The sequence below is a fragment of the Barbatula barbatula genome (genome assembly GCF_947034865.1).
Source record: "Barbatula barbatula genome assembly, chromosome: 23".
NCBI lineage: Eukaryota > Metazoa > Chordata > Actinopteri > Cypriniformes > Nemacheilidae > Barbatula > Barbatula barbatula.
The window spans coordinates 510,617-527,994 of NC_136786.1; the positions used below are offsets into that span (position 1 = coordinate 510,617).

At 38.7% G+C, this 17,378-nt stretch overlaps 1 long non-coding RNA gene across 1 annotated transcript; it reads right to left on the reverse strand.

The window, feature by feature from the left end:
* Positions 1-11,977: 11,977 nt before the first annotated feature.
* Positions 11,978-16,924, reverse strand: LOC306889005. The gene is made up of 5 exons (XR_013786162.1): positions 16,762-16,924; positions 15,299-15,432; positions 14,880-15,045; positions 13,633-13,926; positions 11,978-13,357 (listed from the first exon to the last, which is right to left on the reverse strand). It is a non-coding gene; the product is annotated as an uncharacterized lncRNA (long non-coding RNA).
* Positions 16,925-17,378: the final 454 nt, after the last annotated feature.

Here is a 17,378-nt window from a genome sequence, read left to right on the forward strand (position 1 = left end):
TTTGTGAAACTCTGACAGTGATATGGGTAATTTGTTAACAGTAAAGTCCGCTCGAAGAAGAAATTCTAATCCTCCAATTTTCTTGAATAAGGCCTTCGGAATACAATACCAAAAGGAGTTGTTGTGTTTGATCCAAGATTTTAACCAATTTATTTTTAAGGTTCCATTAAGGCAATCAAAATCAATAACTTTTAGTCCTCCATCCTTTGTGTCTTTAACCATATTGCTTTTCTTCATATAATGTGGTCTGTTTCTCCAAATGAAGTTTAGGTTGATTTGGTTGATCGATTCAATCAATTTGTTTGAAATGGCATTGGAATAGGCTGGGTAAATACATCTTGATAAACATTCCATCTTAGTAAATTCGACCTAGTATGGATAAGTCCCTCTGTTGCCAAATATTTAGTCTTGATTTGCATTCTTTTACTTTATTTTCTACATTCAGATGTTGGCTTTGCTTTTGGTCCTTGGAAAGGTAAATCCCCAGGTATTTGATTTCTGATTTAATAGGGATATTACATATGTTTTTCAGTGAAGTGTCATGTATAGCAAGCAATTCACATTTTTTTAAGTTTAATGTCAGACCTGAGGCTTTAGAGAATTTTTCAATTTTGGCAATGGTTGTTGAAATTTGATTTCTATCTTTTAAGAATATTGTTGTGTCATCCGCTAGTTGGCTGATTATTATGTCTGTGCCAAGTACATTAAGTTTTTTAATATCATTACAATTTTTTATATAGATTGCTAGCATTTCTGTGGTTAAGAGGAACAGGTATGGTGAGATTGGGCAACCTTGAGGAATACCCACATTAATCTTGAAGCTTGGGGTGGTACCACTAGGTAATAGAACACAGCTACTAATATCTCGATATAAACCCCCAACCCATTCCCTGAATTTGATCCCAAATCCAAAGTGTTTGAGCACCGAAAGAATAAATGGATGCTCCACGGAGTCAAATGCTTTTTAGAAGTCTAGAAAGAGAAGGAAACCATCATCCTCTATTTGGCTTCTATACTCAATAATGTCCATTACCAATCTTATATTATTATGGATTGATCTTCCTTTTAGAAACCCTGACTGTGAATCTGCAATAAGATCTGAAATCCCTGTTTGAAGACGAGAAGCAAAGATGTAAGTTAGGAGTTTGTAGTCTGAATTTCTGAGTGTAATGGGTCTTCTGTTATCTATAATTCTGGGATCTTTCCCAGGTTTTGGGATAGAGATGATAACTCCATGTCTCATTGTTGGTGGAAGCACACATGTTTCAAATATTTCAGTAAAGACTTGTAGCAGCAGGTGTCTTAAATCTACCCAAAAATGTCTGTAAAAATCACCTGTGAGACCATCGGAACCAGGGGCTTTGTTGAGAGAGAGACAAATTATTTGATTATCACATGTTTGTTTGAGGCCATCCTCTACTTTTGGAATATGTTCGGCAATATCCTGAAAAAAATTCTGACAGTCCATGCTAGAAAATTTAGAGCTATAGAGCTGGCTATAGAATTTCCAGATTTCTGAAGAGATCAATCTTTCATCTGTGACTTCATTATTATCAACCACCAGGGACCTGAAGCTATTTTTTTCACTGTCTTCTTTTTTCAAGACCACAGAAATACGATGAATTTGTTTCCCCCTCCTCTATCCATTTAGCTCTGGATCTAATAAACGCCCCTTGTGCCTTACGACTGTAAATTTCATCTAGCTTAGGTTGGAGGTTTAATATCTTCTGTCTATCATCCTCAGTTGGGTTTGGTCTATTGCAGTACATATTTAAATGATTAATAATGTCTACTTCTTGTTTTTCACTATCTTTTGTAATTATTTTACTGAATGAGATGGTAAATTGGCGTATTTTATATTTTGGGAATTCCCACCTTTTGGTAGCAGTTTTTAGCTCTTCAGAATTGGCATATTCTTTAATTAATAACTAGATTTTTTGGCAATAATCATTATTTTTGAGCAGACTGGAATTGAGCTTCCAATATGTGTGTGAGTGGACATTGTTGTCATTGGGTTTGATCTGTAGTAAAATAACACTATGATCTGTTAGTGGTGCAGCAGAAATATCAGAGCTTATATTATAAACTAGCAGATTATTTGTGATTAACCAGTGATCAATTCTGGATTTATAATTGTGACTTGAACTAAACCAGGAGTATTTAAGCATTTCTGGATTTAAGTGTCTCCAAGCATCAACCAGATTTTGTTTTTCGCAAAAGTTTGTGTATATGGTGTTGTGTATATGGTGTTTGGATGACTTTATATTTATCCAGAAATTCAACATGCACTAGGGGTCCCCACCAATGATGATGTTATCAGTCGAGTGTGTTCATTTGAGATGGTCTAAATCTAAGCCAATTTGTTCAAGTAGGTTTCGGTTTTCTCTAGTGATGTTATATCCATAAATGTTGATTTCAGACCATCTATGTTTATGATAAGAATCAACCAATGACCAAATTCATCTGCCATATGGGACACAATATGACCTTTGAAGTTATTTAGGAGGATGGCGACACCTGCTGACCTTGAAGTGCCATGGCTAAAGTAAGCTTTATCTCCCCATTGCTTAGACCAAAATATAACATCATCAACCTTAGAATGTGTTTCTTGCAAAAAAATAATGCTTGACTTCTTCCCTTTACAAAATAAAAAGATACTTCTTCTTTTTGTTATGTCTCTTAAACCCCTTGCATTAACAGAAATGAGAGAAATGTTACTATTTAAACTGAACATAGAAAAAATAAAAAGTAAATAAACGAACAATCTCCAATAACGGATTGGTGAACTTATTCAAAACCACAGTAGAAGTTTCCTATCAGGAATATATAATAGTAGCAAAACCCTGAGAATACGTTTTAATTTAAACTCACATGTTTTCGGGAATCGAAAAAACCCTGAACAGTCGTGTCTATGGTAAGACTCTTTGTCCATTAATGAAAGCATGGGGGCCCCGGAACACTGTCTTTAGACCTGCCTTCCTTGCTTGTTCAACTTTCGGCCACACAGCCCTCCGTGCCTCTCTGTCTTCCTTAGTGAGGTCTTCTGCAAAGCGGATGTTGAGATCCTTGCAGACGCGGTGAAGTTTGGTGATCCGCCAGAGCTCGTCCCTGAAGTGGCGTCCTGTGAACTGCATGATGATCTGACGAGGGCGGTTGGTGTTACTCGGCCCCAGTCGATGCACAGAATCCAGGATGAAATCCATCTTCTCCCTCCAGTGTGGCATAATCTTTCCGATGACATCAGAGATGATTTGTCGTGTGTTTTCGTCTTTTTCCTCCTGTAATCCTCCTTTTATAACTCCAACTCTACAGCTCTTTGTTCCACTTCTGCCACTCTTTTCTCCAGATCTATTTTATCCCCTTTCAGTTGTTTCACCTCGACGTGCAGTTTTTTGCACTGTTCTTTACAATCTTTGATCTCGGCAGAGTTAAAATCCACCGCTTTTGCGATGTTGGCTATGGTCAGTGTGTTCTGCTTTAGCTCCGTTTTGAAGTCTTGCATCATGTTTTGAAGAGTACCGATAGCAGCCAATATTGCAGCGTTAGAGGCGTCTCCAGCATGGGCACCCGTTAGCACAACGTCGTCTGGTTTTGGCTTTTTCTGTGGTGCTGGTGGCTTGGAAGGGGATGCTAAGGTGTTTTTAGTTCCTCTGGTGTTAGTTTCCATCCTTTCTGGACCACCATAGTCGTGTTCTTGGAGAGCCTTCAATTTAGCATTAGCTTCTGTGCTGGACATGTTATGGTCTTCAGGAGGTGCTCCGGGTCATTTACAGGATTCTGAATTATTATGATAAGTTCCCTACCGTTTTATATCTGATATTTCAGGATTTTGTTGAGTTAAAAGTTAATTCCATTGGTTTTCAAGGCTTTGCTACCCTGAGCTTTTCAAAATGCGTCTGCTCTCTCCGCCATCTTGAGCCCCCCCAGAACAGAGCTTAGTTCAGGGGTGCTTCTCAATATCCCTCCTCGTCTCCTCGCTCCGCTACCCTCCATCCTATGACCCGGAAACCGATCGAGCTCAGCTATATTGAAGGACATCTCAATTCTCTAATTGCACTGGGAGGAGTCGAGGATGGAGGAGGGAGGAGGCTTACTGAGGAGTCATGAGCGAGGATGCACAGGTGTAGCCTAAACATGATGCACGTATAAATTCTCCTCCCACTTCACATCTGCTCCAAGTGCTAACCATGGCAGAACATTCAAACACACATAAATGTGAGTATTAAGCATAAAGTTATTGTAAATGTGTGTTCTTACCACTGTTTATTAATTATTATTATTATTATAATCGTTATCATTATTGTTTACATGTACAAGACACAATATATGTGAAATCACAACAACAAAAATTCATTGATAATAACTGGTAAAAAAATAAGAAGAAATGTGGTATATTGTGGAGGTTGAAACGGTTACAATATAAATCATTATATCTTATGTTCAAGAATCCCAATGTGCAAGCTAAATCCAGCGGTGTAGGGTCATCATTAGTTGACGACGCTTTGAAGTGACGCTAAAGAGCGATGATATATCATTTCACTTGCATCGATTCCTCCGTCCTTGCGTCTTTTCCTTGCATTGCGTGCATTCTAGAGTCAGGGCCCCCTCAGGTAGATGGAGGAAGAAGTGTGGAGGCAAAGGAAGAAGGGAAAGAAAGTTACAGTGAGGATGAGAGATGCATGGTGGAAGAAGGCAGAAGTCATAAGCAGGATGTTGACCCAGGTTTGTGGCCAGTGGATTTGACTGACAGGGACAGGGAGGCTTTTGTGAGGGCACTGTCCACCAGAAAGGATGATGATGTACTTCTGCCACAGGATTCTGAGGGAAAACCCTTCCCAGAATACTTATTGTACAGCAAGGCAGCCAATGGGAGGGAAAAAGTGAAGAGAGACTGGGTAATTTACAGCAAATCTTTTAATGTGCTGTATTGCATCCCATGTGTGCTTTTCTCTCATTTACAAAAAAGACCTTCTCTTACTGCACTGAATTGCCAAAAGGGATATAAAATGTCTGATGTAAAGTGGCGTCGGATGTATGATAAATTCCCTGTCCATGAGAAGAATACGGCACATAAAGACTGCTATTTGAAATGGAAGAACTTGCAACAGTCAGTAATGGCTGTTAGTGGCATTGACTCTCAGTTGCAAAAGCAGATCCAAACAGAAACTGAGAAAAACAGAGCTCTCTTGCAGAGAATCCTGGATGTAACACTGCACTTGCCATCAAGGAATTTACCTTTCCGGGGTAAAACCAAAGACCTAGATGATGTCAATAATGAAAATTTCTTAGGCACACTAGAGCTTTTGTCTCATTACGATCCACTGCTTAATGAGCACTTGCAAAAAGTCAAAGAAAAACCGGGCTGACACATTATCTAAGCTCTGACATTCAGAATGAATTTATTGATGTTTGTGGCAGAAGAATTTTGAAAACAATTTTAAAGGAAAGGGAAGATGCTATTTCTTTTTCAGTCATCTGTGATGCTACACCAGACATTTCCCACACTGAGCAAAATGTGGTGCTCATCAGATATGTGAGGTATAACAAAGAAACCGATGACTGGGAGATCACGGAAAGGTTCTTAGAATTTAAGGACTTTCACAAAAAAACAGGAAGTGAGATAGCAGAAATGATTGAAAATGTGCTTGATGACAAAGGGATAGACATTGGTTGACTGCAGAGGGCAAGGATATGACATCGGTGCAAACATGTCAGGAAGGGTCAAGGGAGTCCAAGCCCAGATATTAAAGAAAAATCATCTAGCTACATTTTCACCCTGTGCCTCCCACACCTTAAATCTTGTAGGACAAGCCCAGAAGTAGCAACATTTTTTGGCTGCATCCATCGCCTTTACTCACTTTTTAGTACCAGCCCAGAACGCTTGGCCATCTACAAAGAGAAAACAGGTTGCTCTTTGCATCGCCTCTCAGATACCCGCTGGAGTGCAAGAATCATGGCTGTTAAACCTGTAGCACAACATCTTCCTTCTGTCATTGAGGCCTTGACAGTATACTCACGACATGTAGTCTCACCAGCGAGGCCAGATCAGAGGCTAGTGGTCTGAAGAACTACTTCATGTCATTCAATGCTATTGTCCTACTCACTGTCTGGCTCAAAGTACTGCAGTGCATTGATGACAGGAACGTGGTTATCCAGTCTGGAAAACAATACAGAGGCAGACAATATCAATGCCTTAACAAAAGAGATGCTGGCTCTTAGAGATGGATGGGAGTCACTTCTGTCTGAGGCAACCCTGATTGCAACACAAATGGATGTCGAACCTCAGTTTAGAAAGGAACACAGTCGGCAAAAGAAAAGGAAGAGATTCCATGATGAGACCTCTCCAGAGGAGACAGCTCATTACAGTGCAGCAACAGTGTTTCGGAACACAGTGTTTTTCACTGCTATGGACAGCATCATAAGTGATGTGGACACCAGGTTCCGCACCACAGCAGAAATAGTTAAGGAATTCTCTGCTGTTTTAAAAGTTGGGCAGATTAGTGAGGATAAAGTCCCTTCTGTGTGCCAACCACCGATCAAGAAATATTCCAAGGATCTCACGTCCGAGTTTGAAAATGAAATGAGAAACCTGAACACAGTATATGGTGCCACTTTCCCTCCTAACTTGTCCCCTCTTGGTCTCCTGAATGCAATTAACAAGATGCAGCTACATAGCATTTTTGGAGAAGTCTGCATTGTTTTACTGAAATTGTGTACATTGCCTGTGACTGTTCCTGGTGGGGAGAGAGCTTTCAGTAAGCTAAAACTGATAAAAAACGATTTGAGGTCTACTATGTCTCAGGACAGGCTTTGCAGTCTTGCCATGTTGTCCATTGAAAGTCAGTTGGCTAGAAAGCTAGACTTCAAAGACTTGATCAATGACTTTGCTAGCAAGACGGCTCGACGCTGGGCTCTTGGTGAGTAAGGCTGAGCAAGATCTAGTGATAGCTGTCAAATGGTATGGCTATGGAGATTGAAAACATAATGAGAACAAGATGTATGGCTAAACTGCCAAAAAAGTGTTGAACTGTTATTTGAGGTAAAAATATGGCAATAGCATCTGGCTGCAGACGAGATGCACTGTCAGACACATGCACGCTCAGCCGCGCATGCGCACTCGTCACATTCACGCTCTAACGATTAAGATTCTATTAATAAAATGTAAAGGTTACTGCTTTTTAAGAGTACCGTGAATACTGGTGGTTCAGGTCAAGGCCAGGTATTTATTATAATTATAGCTGAAATACATTACTGAACATCTACACTAATAATGAAAATACATTACTAAATAAAACCTTTTCTTGTACACGTATTCTTCCGGCCTAAAATTATAAACAAACACACATATATACATAAATGACTCATTCTACAATAAAAAGGTGCTTGTTAATCAATGGTTTAATGATAAAGTTTTATTATGTAGACATACTATATATATATATATATATATATATATAAATAGCAGGACGGCTCACATCTGTTTTTTGGCGAAATAGAGACTTCCATATCAGTTTTCAATGCATATGTGGCATAAAATCATAACACAAAACAAAAAATGGACAACCCTGTTCAATTTTGTACTCGACAAAAGACTCTAAGATGCATTTTGTCCACCACATTCTCTAAAAATGTTTGCATGTCCTGCATAAAAACAAACATCAGAGGCTCTACACTATCATGTTCTATGAAATGTGTACTGAAGAACTGTTCCAAGGCCTCTGCAGCTTCATCATCTTCCATGAACTGAGCCAAGAAGATTCCCAGAGAGTCAGTTGTGATCAGAAGGTTGCTGGTTCAAATCTCAGTGCCAGAAGGTCATGACTGAAGTGCCCTTGAGCAAGGCACCTAACCCCTGATTGCTCTGCAGTAATGTGCCACTGTAAAAAAATAAAAAATTACTTGTAAGTCGCTTTGGATAAAAGCATCTGCCAAATGAATAAATGTAATGTAAATGTTCACAAAGCACCACTGACTGGCAGTTTTAAGATCCGTCATGACACGTTCATGAAACGCTCCTAAGAAACAACAATGCAGATGATGATAAATAAAAATATGCTGAACAATAATGGCCACAACCTCTCTAACAAAACCTACTTTTTGTGGAGACTGAACCACCTGCTTCTCAGATGAAAAGATTGGTTTCATCTACCTAAAAAGCAAATATTAATTTTAGTTACCTTTAGGACTACCTTTTTAAGGTTACTGGTTCTTTTCCTGAGGAGTTACCTGAGAAGTTACCTGTCCGTCAAAATGCTCTTCCTGTAAGGGGAGAAAATACAGCCCATTTTACCAAGTTAGTCATGACAACATGCCATTCTTTACCTTATGATTAGTCTATGCTTGTACCTGAGAGATTTATTCCAACTTACGTTTTGCAACCTAAATACAGGCTGCTAATCACCTCTCAGGAAGGCTTTGGACTCCTCTGTATAGTGGGCAAACAATTTTCCATGCCTGGAAAATAGTGATTGAATGTTAGATGATTCCTTTCTCATAAAAGTCATAAAAAAAGTCTCAAAGTTATTGAAAACTGTACTAATACTTACAATTGTGTAGTCAAATGGGGCATCCAGCACAATGTACAATACATGAAAGAGACGTCAGTATTATGGAAAAACAATATAATATTAACTACAAACATAATGTACTTACCATCAACATAAACACACCACAGTCGTTGCCATATGATTGTACTGGAAAACCCTTAAATATAATGAAAGCAGCTCTGGTGGCCTCATCTCCAGCAGCTCTGGTGGCCTTCTCTTCACCTGATCTGCTGGAAGATATTTATATCTGGGAAGAAGATGAGCATGAGTAAGTGATATAATACTGATGTTATTTTTTTAACTTTTATAATTAAACAATATTAAAATTAAGTTAAATTTCTCTTGTTTTCAGTGTGGATCTAAAGTCATTACTAACTAAACTGTTAAGCACAGTGAATTTTGAATTTGCACCTTCTTCCAACCAAATCAACACAACAAGAGGCAACATCTTGGAAAGTGCTATTAGAGCCTTTAAGCGTCAGAGGTTTAACCCAACGGCAAAATTAGATGTTGTGTTTAGAGATGATGATGGAGTAGGTGAAGGAGCTGCCGATGAAGGAGGTCCTACACGTGAATTTTTGACTTTGTTGATGAGGGAGATCCACTCATGTGAAATTTTCGAAGGGCGTGACTGGCAGAAAGCTCTGTCATGCAATTCTAGAGGTAAGGCAATGTCTAATATTTATATTTGGCATATGTGTTTTACAAAAACAGTGTAAATTATGATTTTGTGTGTGTGTGTGTGTGTACCAGGTGAAACTTGCGGTATGGGGAAAAACATGGAATATCCGAGTTAGTTGTCTGTGTGGGGGCATTTTTTTGGTCCCCTTAAGGAAACAAGACTATAAATCATACGGAATATTTTTTTTTGAAAATGTAAAAGAGCAGAAAGATTTCTGTGATTATTAGGTTTAGGGGATAGAATATACAGTTTGTACAGTCTAAAAACCATTACGTCTATGGAATGTCTCCATAAAACATGGAAACCTAACGTGTGTGTGTGTGTGCGTGCGTGCATGTGTCAGCACTGTACACTGGTATGTACAAGCAAATTGGACAGATGATAGCTGTGTGCCTGGTGCATGGTGGTGTGGAGCCAAACATTTTTTCAGAAAGACTGTTCTGTCAGGTATGCAGCATTCAGACCCCCGTACCAGACCTTCAAGAGATCATAGACTATGATTTCAGAGAAAAGATGATCAAGGTTAGTTAATGCATTAATGTACATATATATATAAAATGTATGTTGTACAGTTGAAAGAAAAAGTATGTGAACTCTTTGGGCTTACTTGGATTTCTTCATAAATTGGTCATAAAATGTGTTCTGATCTTCATCCAAGTCACAACAATAGAGAAACACAGTCTGCTTAAACCAATACCGCACAAGCATAATACGTTTTCATGTTTTTATTGAACACAACATGTAAACATTCATAGTGCAGGGTGGAAAAAGTATGTGAACCTTTGGGTTTAATAACTGGTTGACCCTCCTTTGGCAGCAATAACCTCAACCAAACGTTTTCTATAGTTGCAGATCAGACCTGCACAACGGTCAGGAGAAATTTTGGACCATTCCTCTGTACAAAAGTGTTTCGGTTAGGCAATATTCTTGGGATGTCTGGTGTGAATCGCTCTCTTGAGGTCATGCCACAGCATCTCAATCGGGTTGAGGTCAGGACTCTGACTGGGCCACTCCAGAAGGCGTATTCTCTTCTGTTGAAGCCATTCTGTTGTTGATTTACTTCTATGCTTTGGGTCGTTGTCCTGTTGCATCGTCCATCCTCTGTTAAGCTTCAGTTGGGGGACAGATGGTCTTAAGTTTTCCTGCAAAATGTCTTGATAAACTTTGGAATTCATTTTTCCATCGATGACAGTAATCCGTCCAGGGCCTGAGGCAGCAAAGCAGCCCCAAACCATGATGCCCCCTCCACCATATTTCACAGTTGGGATGAGGTTTTGATGTTGGTGTGCTGTGCCTTTTGTTCTCCACACATAGCGTTGTGTGTTCTTTCCAAACAACTCAATTTTGGTTACATCTGTCCACAGAATGTTTTGCCAGTAGTGCTGTGGAACATCCAGGTGCTCTTTTGCAAACTTCAAACGTGCTGCAATGTTTTTTTGGACAGCAGTGGCTTCCTCCGTGGTGTCCTCCCATGAAGTCCATTCTTGTTTAATGTTTTCCTTATTGTAGATTTGTCAACAAAAATGTTAGCATGTGCCAGAGATTTCTGTAAGTCATTAGCCTAGGGTTTCACATACTTTTTCCACCCTGCACTATGAATGTTTACATGTTGTGTTCAATAAAAACATGAAAATGTATAATGCTTGTGCGGTACTGGTTTAAGCAGACTGTGTTTCTCTATTGTTGTGACTTAGATGAAGATCAGAACACATTTTATGACCAATTTATGAAGAAATCCAAGTAAGCCCAAAGGGTTCACATACTTTTTCTTTCAACTGTATATACACAAGGTGTTTACATTGTATGTTTACAAAAATACTTAATATTATGTTTAGTCGCTGGTTGTTATAAAACTCTTCTTTCTTAAATACTTTCTCAATTTAGATACAGTCGGCACAGAATGTACAGGATGCACGAGATGCAATAATGGAGGCATCTGATCAGCTATGGATGCTGGGGTCACTAAGGCACATCCAGACCTTAGAGGAGAAAAATGATTTATTAGAATCGGCCACAAAGTTCTTCCTGGAGAACAGGCTACGAGATTCTCTGGATCAGTGAGTTTCAGAATGTACTTATGTTTTTACCTGACAAACTAACTGTAAAAGCTTGTCATTGTGTAACTTTATGTATATCTTTGTTTTCCAGATTTAAAGAGGGCCTGGGATGTCTTGGGCTTTTGCCTTGCATGCAGAAGCACCCAGGGCTCTTTAAACATGTGTTTGTCTACGAGGAGAAGACTCTTTTGGCAAGAGACTTGTCTGCTTTGTTTAGAGCAGAAGTTTCTCCAGCTGGCAGTAATAGGAGAGTGGTAGAAAGCAGAATAATATGTTTTTGGAGGGACTGGCTCATAGAAGTGGAGGGTAAGTAGAACTGCAGTCTGTTATAATGTCATTGTTAATGATGACACACAAAACACTGCTAAGTAAACTAAAATATTTGATGGGCATTATTCATCTGCAAAATGGTCATTGCCTTTCCTCTGTGTTCATTTATTTTTTTAGAGGGAAGTACATATCCACTCACCTTGGACAAAATACTATCATTTGCATCTGGGTGCACTGCTATTCCCAGGCTTGGGTTTCCAGTAGAACCCAAATTAGAGTTCCATCACCCGGAGGAAAATGAGGCTGTCAGAATCTTCCCTGAGGCGAATACCTGCAGCATCGTTTTAAGGCTGCCAATTCACCAGAGCTATGAACTTTTCAGAGAAAATATGGAAAGTGGTATTTTGCAATCACCCACTTTTGGTGTAATATAGACAAAATCGCCAAATCGCAAAATCGATTGTATCTCCAGTTATCGGCATTAAATGTTCTAGAATTAAAACAACAATTGTAAATCATTGAAACATGTTATGTTAATGTTTAATACTGCTCTTTACAATAATTTATGATTACACTAAATAAAAAGTAACAATGTTATGTAATTCAAATATACAGTTGTTTACTGATGCATGTGATAACAGGTTATAAAAAATACATATTATTGCAGGTTTTACAGTGGGGTTTTTCCATTGGCTTAATGATGTTTATACCATCCAACTGTATATTCTATTCCCTATCCCCAACCATACACCTAAACCTAATGTTCGTAGAAAACATTTTGCATTTTTAGATTTTTAACAATTATCGTTCTGTACGATTTATATACTCCCCACAGTAACACAAGTCCCCTTGTGTTGGTGTGTATTCAGTTTTAAGTCACCACCAGGATATAAAAACATGTACACACACACATACCTACATGTCCTTACGCACTCTCACACGCACGCACGCACACGCAAGCCCGCTTACTTACCCACCCAACCAAAAACAGAGAAAAGATTTGAGAAACTTAAGTTCTTAGGTCTCCCACAAAAGACAAAACATCTTTGAGAACATTGATTCCCAGATCCTCTCGAGGGCCTCCAAATGGATCGATTTGTTCTGTGAGCTGCTGCATCTCATCATCAGTCAGAGAGAACTGATTTGGAGGTACTGCAACTCTGTCCGGCCAATGCACACAAGGTGCCACTACGGATGGAGAACGCCCCCCACCACTAACTTGTTCTGTATCTCTCACAACTCCACTGGAGTCTAGGGGACTTGAAATGAAAATGTCCTGCATGGCTGTGCTGGGCAGTCTCTGTTGTGCCAGGCAACCTTGCACAAAGATTTGCAGGGGGGACCGGTGCCTCTCAGTTCTTAAGCCATGATTGTTCCACTGGTGGGTCAAATTGGTCAGGTCCTTATTAATTCTTGGAATGTAGACATAATGTAGAGCCCATGTGTGCATTTCATTGTCTACATCCACAATGCCTTCACTCTCAAGAAAATTGAAAAGGTCATAGTACACATTTGACACCCCACGCCACAGATCAACCAAAAGCCTTTGAATCCTCTGATTGTGTGTACTTCTTCCTCTAAGAGCACTTCCTCGGCCCATTCCTCTGAACAAGTTCATGAATAAGCACACAGCATTGTTCTCTCCTCCATGGTCAGTCCTTACTCTGGAAGGGACCCCATACCTGGAAACAGCATTCAAGAAACAATCCATAACAGTACTGCTCCGATTGTTGTTGGAAGCACGGAGAAACGTGATGAGCCGACTATAGCCATCGATGGCACCATGGATTACTATTCTCCATCTGAATAAACACACAAACATAATTAGCCTACCTTAACATAAGAATATTTTCAAGAAAGTAATGACTGCTGCTTAAAAATATCCAACAAAGCCTGTGCTGTTGATTTGCATCTATCTTGTTACTAACACAAATAAACAAAAAAGTAAAGATATCTGAACAACCAACAATTTTAAATACCACTTTAATATTTTGTATTCAAGTTGTATGTTTATACTCATATGTATTAACAAAACTTGAAGAGTAAGCATTAAAATGTTTAAGAATAAAAAAAATACCTGATTAGTTTGTGGTTCCCATCAAGATGCCATAAAGAATTAGGTCCTGCAACACGGTAGGACCTTCTGCGTAGTCGCTGAGACATTGCGCGGAGAGCTGCAGCCCTTGGGTTGACCCGCTGCATACTGCTCCTCACTCTGGACCTCTGCACATGAATACCCTCTGCCCTTAGCTGTGCTCGAACAGCCTCTGGTCCAAGTTGGTCATTTCCAGCCACCAAGTCTCTAATCTTTTCATCCAAGTCTACATCAGATAATGCTGAGTATCAAGCAGACTGGAACAGCTGGAAGCAACTATAACAGAAAAACATTTCATAAAAGGACTACTATCAATGAGCACGTTTTATAAAACATAATGAGAATAAAACATAATGAGAATATACAATTGGCATTGTAATCTCAGTGGAGCAGGTTACATTATGGGATGGGGGCCAAATAATGTAACATCACTGTAGCATTCCATCACCAGGGAAGAAGTTGGATGGGGAAACTTAGGGAGACACTATTTTTAGGGTAGACGGAGTCGGTATTAAATGTAAATGTTCTGAAACAGAATTAACAACGACTAGTGGTACCATACCAGAAAGGAAAAAAAAATCACTCTCGTGTAGTTTCTCTGGATCTGTTCTACAATGGTGGAATGATCTTCCTGCTGCTACAAGATCAGCAGACTCTTTGAAAAATGCCAAACAATGTCAACATGTAGCTGATTGATTTTAACCTCTATTTCTATTCTGTCTTATTCGCCTTTCTTCAAAAAACAAATATATATATATATATATATATTGTTTATATATGCAATACTAATCTCACTATTCTTAGCTTTTTATACTGTGCTAGGCTTTAATGGACTAGTTTAATGCACTTATGTATTTTGTTGCCTATGTTGTTAAAATTGCTTCCAATGTTTCCTCATCTGTAAGTCGCTTTGGATAAAAGTGTCTGCTAAATGACTAACTGTAAATACATTAAAAAAATTGGTCATATTAAAATTTGATGCTTGTTATCTCAGGTTAAATTTTACGACATTTGCCTGGATTTCACAGACCGTTTCATAAATTTGTCTACAAAGTTTCCACAGTGACACATTAACATTTCCAATGTGAAATGTCCACTTTAAAGATTTGTTGAGGTAGATTAAATAAGTCATCATACATGACAAATTTACCCATGGATGTGGCATTTCTACTCTAGCATCATTCAAAATAATATGGTTAATGAATATGTTTTTTGTATTAGACAAACACCTTAAACGTCGCTTGACTGTAGATAGAGAGGTGTGTAAAATATCAGCAATCTTTGGTACAGTGAAGCCACAAGACAACAGAAATGACAGCTGATCCCGAGTGATGACATAAGATGGTGCACCTCTAGAGCCACTACATATCAGTGGTGGTTGATATCCTGTATTGTCTGAAAAAAAAAAAATATATATATATATATATATATATAGTGCATTGTTTAAACTCTTGATTACATTGAATTTCAATATATTTATCCTATCATTTAAATGTCAGTGTGACACAGTACACTTCATTTCATACAAAATGTAATATTATTATAGAAAGTTTCAAATAAATGGAAATTAAACATTAGGCAAAAACATAAGCCAATAATGTCTAATAAGTTTACAAGAGCAAGTAATCAAACAAATTGAGGCACTTACCTTCTTGTGAAGTACGTTCAGAAGATTGAATCTCCAGAATAAAATCGGATACTTCATGGATTATTTCTTCTGCTGCCTGGACATTTAGAAGCCTCCCTTTTGACCACTCCAAGCTCCTTATCATAGTTTCAAGTCTGCAAATTAAAAAGTGGAGAGTTATCTTTGTGGTTTTCTAACTTTTCACTGCCTTGGCCCACACTCAGGGCTGGAGATGTAGGGACTATGCAGTGGATTTCTTTTATGTATGAATATATATAAAAAATATGTTTAAATGTTTTCCTTGCAGTTAATTCCGGAAATACTAGGGCTGTGTATTGGCAAGGGCCTCACGATACGATACATATCACGATAGATGGGTCCCGATACAATATATCACAATACATTCGATACGATACAAACGTTCGATATATTGCAGTAATTTGTTTTAAATAAATACAAATTAAGAGTGAGCTAAAAACACATGTTGATGTGTACAATCTATGGTATTCTGGTATGTCCATCACATTATAGTGATAACTCTGCAGACACAAAAGATTCCATTCAATTTTATTAACAAAGCTATTTATAAGAGGTATTTGTCATCTTGCTTACACAGTGTTACTGAACAGCGAAAATATAATGTTTAAAGTGCATATTTAGTCATTAAACATTTAAATGCAAATGCCACAAAAAACGTATTTTTTTCAGTATGTTGTTAATAAAAACAAAGTACATTAAAATCTATTCATGAAACTGAAATTGTCAGTATGACTCTCTTTTATATCCCACTCCACCAGTGCAGTTTTCAGTAGCTCTGCAATGTTTATGCCAGTATGGCTCGTCTCATGCATTGCGCGTGTCTGTGGTTGTGATGTAATCCTAACGTACGATGCGTTGCATGTCAGGGTCACTCGCTCTACCGAGGTAAGGGATTTTTTTACCTCTTCGTAAATCCCGGGTACTTCTACGTCTGTTATGTGCCTGCGAATCGGAATCACATAACACAGCTAGTGTTCACCATATGCCCGAAGCAGGGGTTTCAACCACACTGTCGCAAATCCTTACAAATAAAATACACCACCGAGTCTGTTATTTTCTTTGCACAAGCTAAGATATACGGAAGCTTGTTGGTGATATTATATGAATGAATTTACTTTACGCCATTTGCTTTCTCGCACCCGCTTACTTTTGAGACATTGTCCATATGACAGCGAATCACAGCGACATCAACAGGAACGGAAAAAATGGTTATGCGATGAAACGTCATTTTGAATCCATTCAAAACATGACTTATTTAAGGTATCGATACTATAGGTTGGACTATCGATACACTATCGTGAAAAAAATTATCGCAATAGTTAGCTGTATCGATAATTTTGCACAGCCCTAGGAAATACCCTACCATTGTTTATTTATATATACAGGTTTTGCCAGTTAAAGACTGAAAAGACTTAAATAAATACGTTTCGAGAATATAGACAAACCTATTCAACGTTGACTGAAAGACATCTTGACCAGGATTATCGGACAATAAAAGGCGAGTGCAGTCATTTACGGTATATTTGCACTGTAAGATAAACTCTCTTCGCGCCATCTTCATGGATCCTGCAAACTGGATGCTCCGACTTGCCGTAAAGCATGCAACCTAGAAAAGGACGGGCTATGCAAATGAGCTATTACGTTTGCATTTTGAGTGACGTGTGACGTTAACTTAACGCCAATCGGCGTGCGGCGTTATTTAAACGCGTGGCGGCGTGTGACATTAGTTTAGCGTCAAGCGGCGTTTATTTAACGCCTGGCGGCGTTAAGAAATCGGCGTTTCAATATTAATACGGCGATTAAAAGCACGCGTTTTCTGACCCTGTTGGCTTTCCATAAAACAATGACGTTTTCTAATACGTAATTACGCGCATGCTCAGAACAGATCGTGCAGGTGTAACGGATCGTGTACTGACAAGTTGAACACGCAGCGCCTATTTTTTCTAAAGTTGGCAGTCTCCCCTTTCTATTAGTATGTAATTATAATATCTCTAAATTGCCCATCAAATTATCCAATTTCCACAGGCAGGTGCTTCTGGCCTGGCACTTGATTTATAAACAT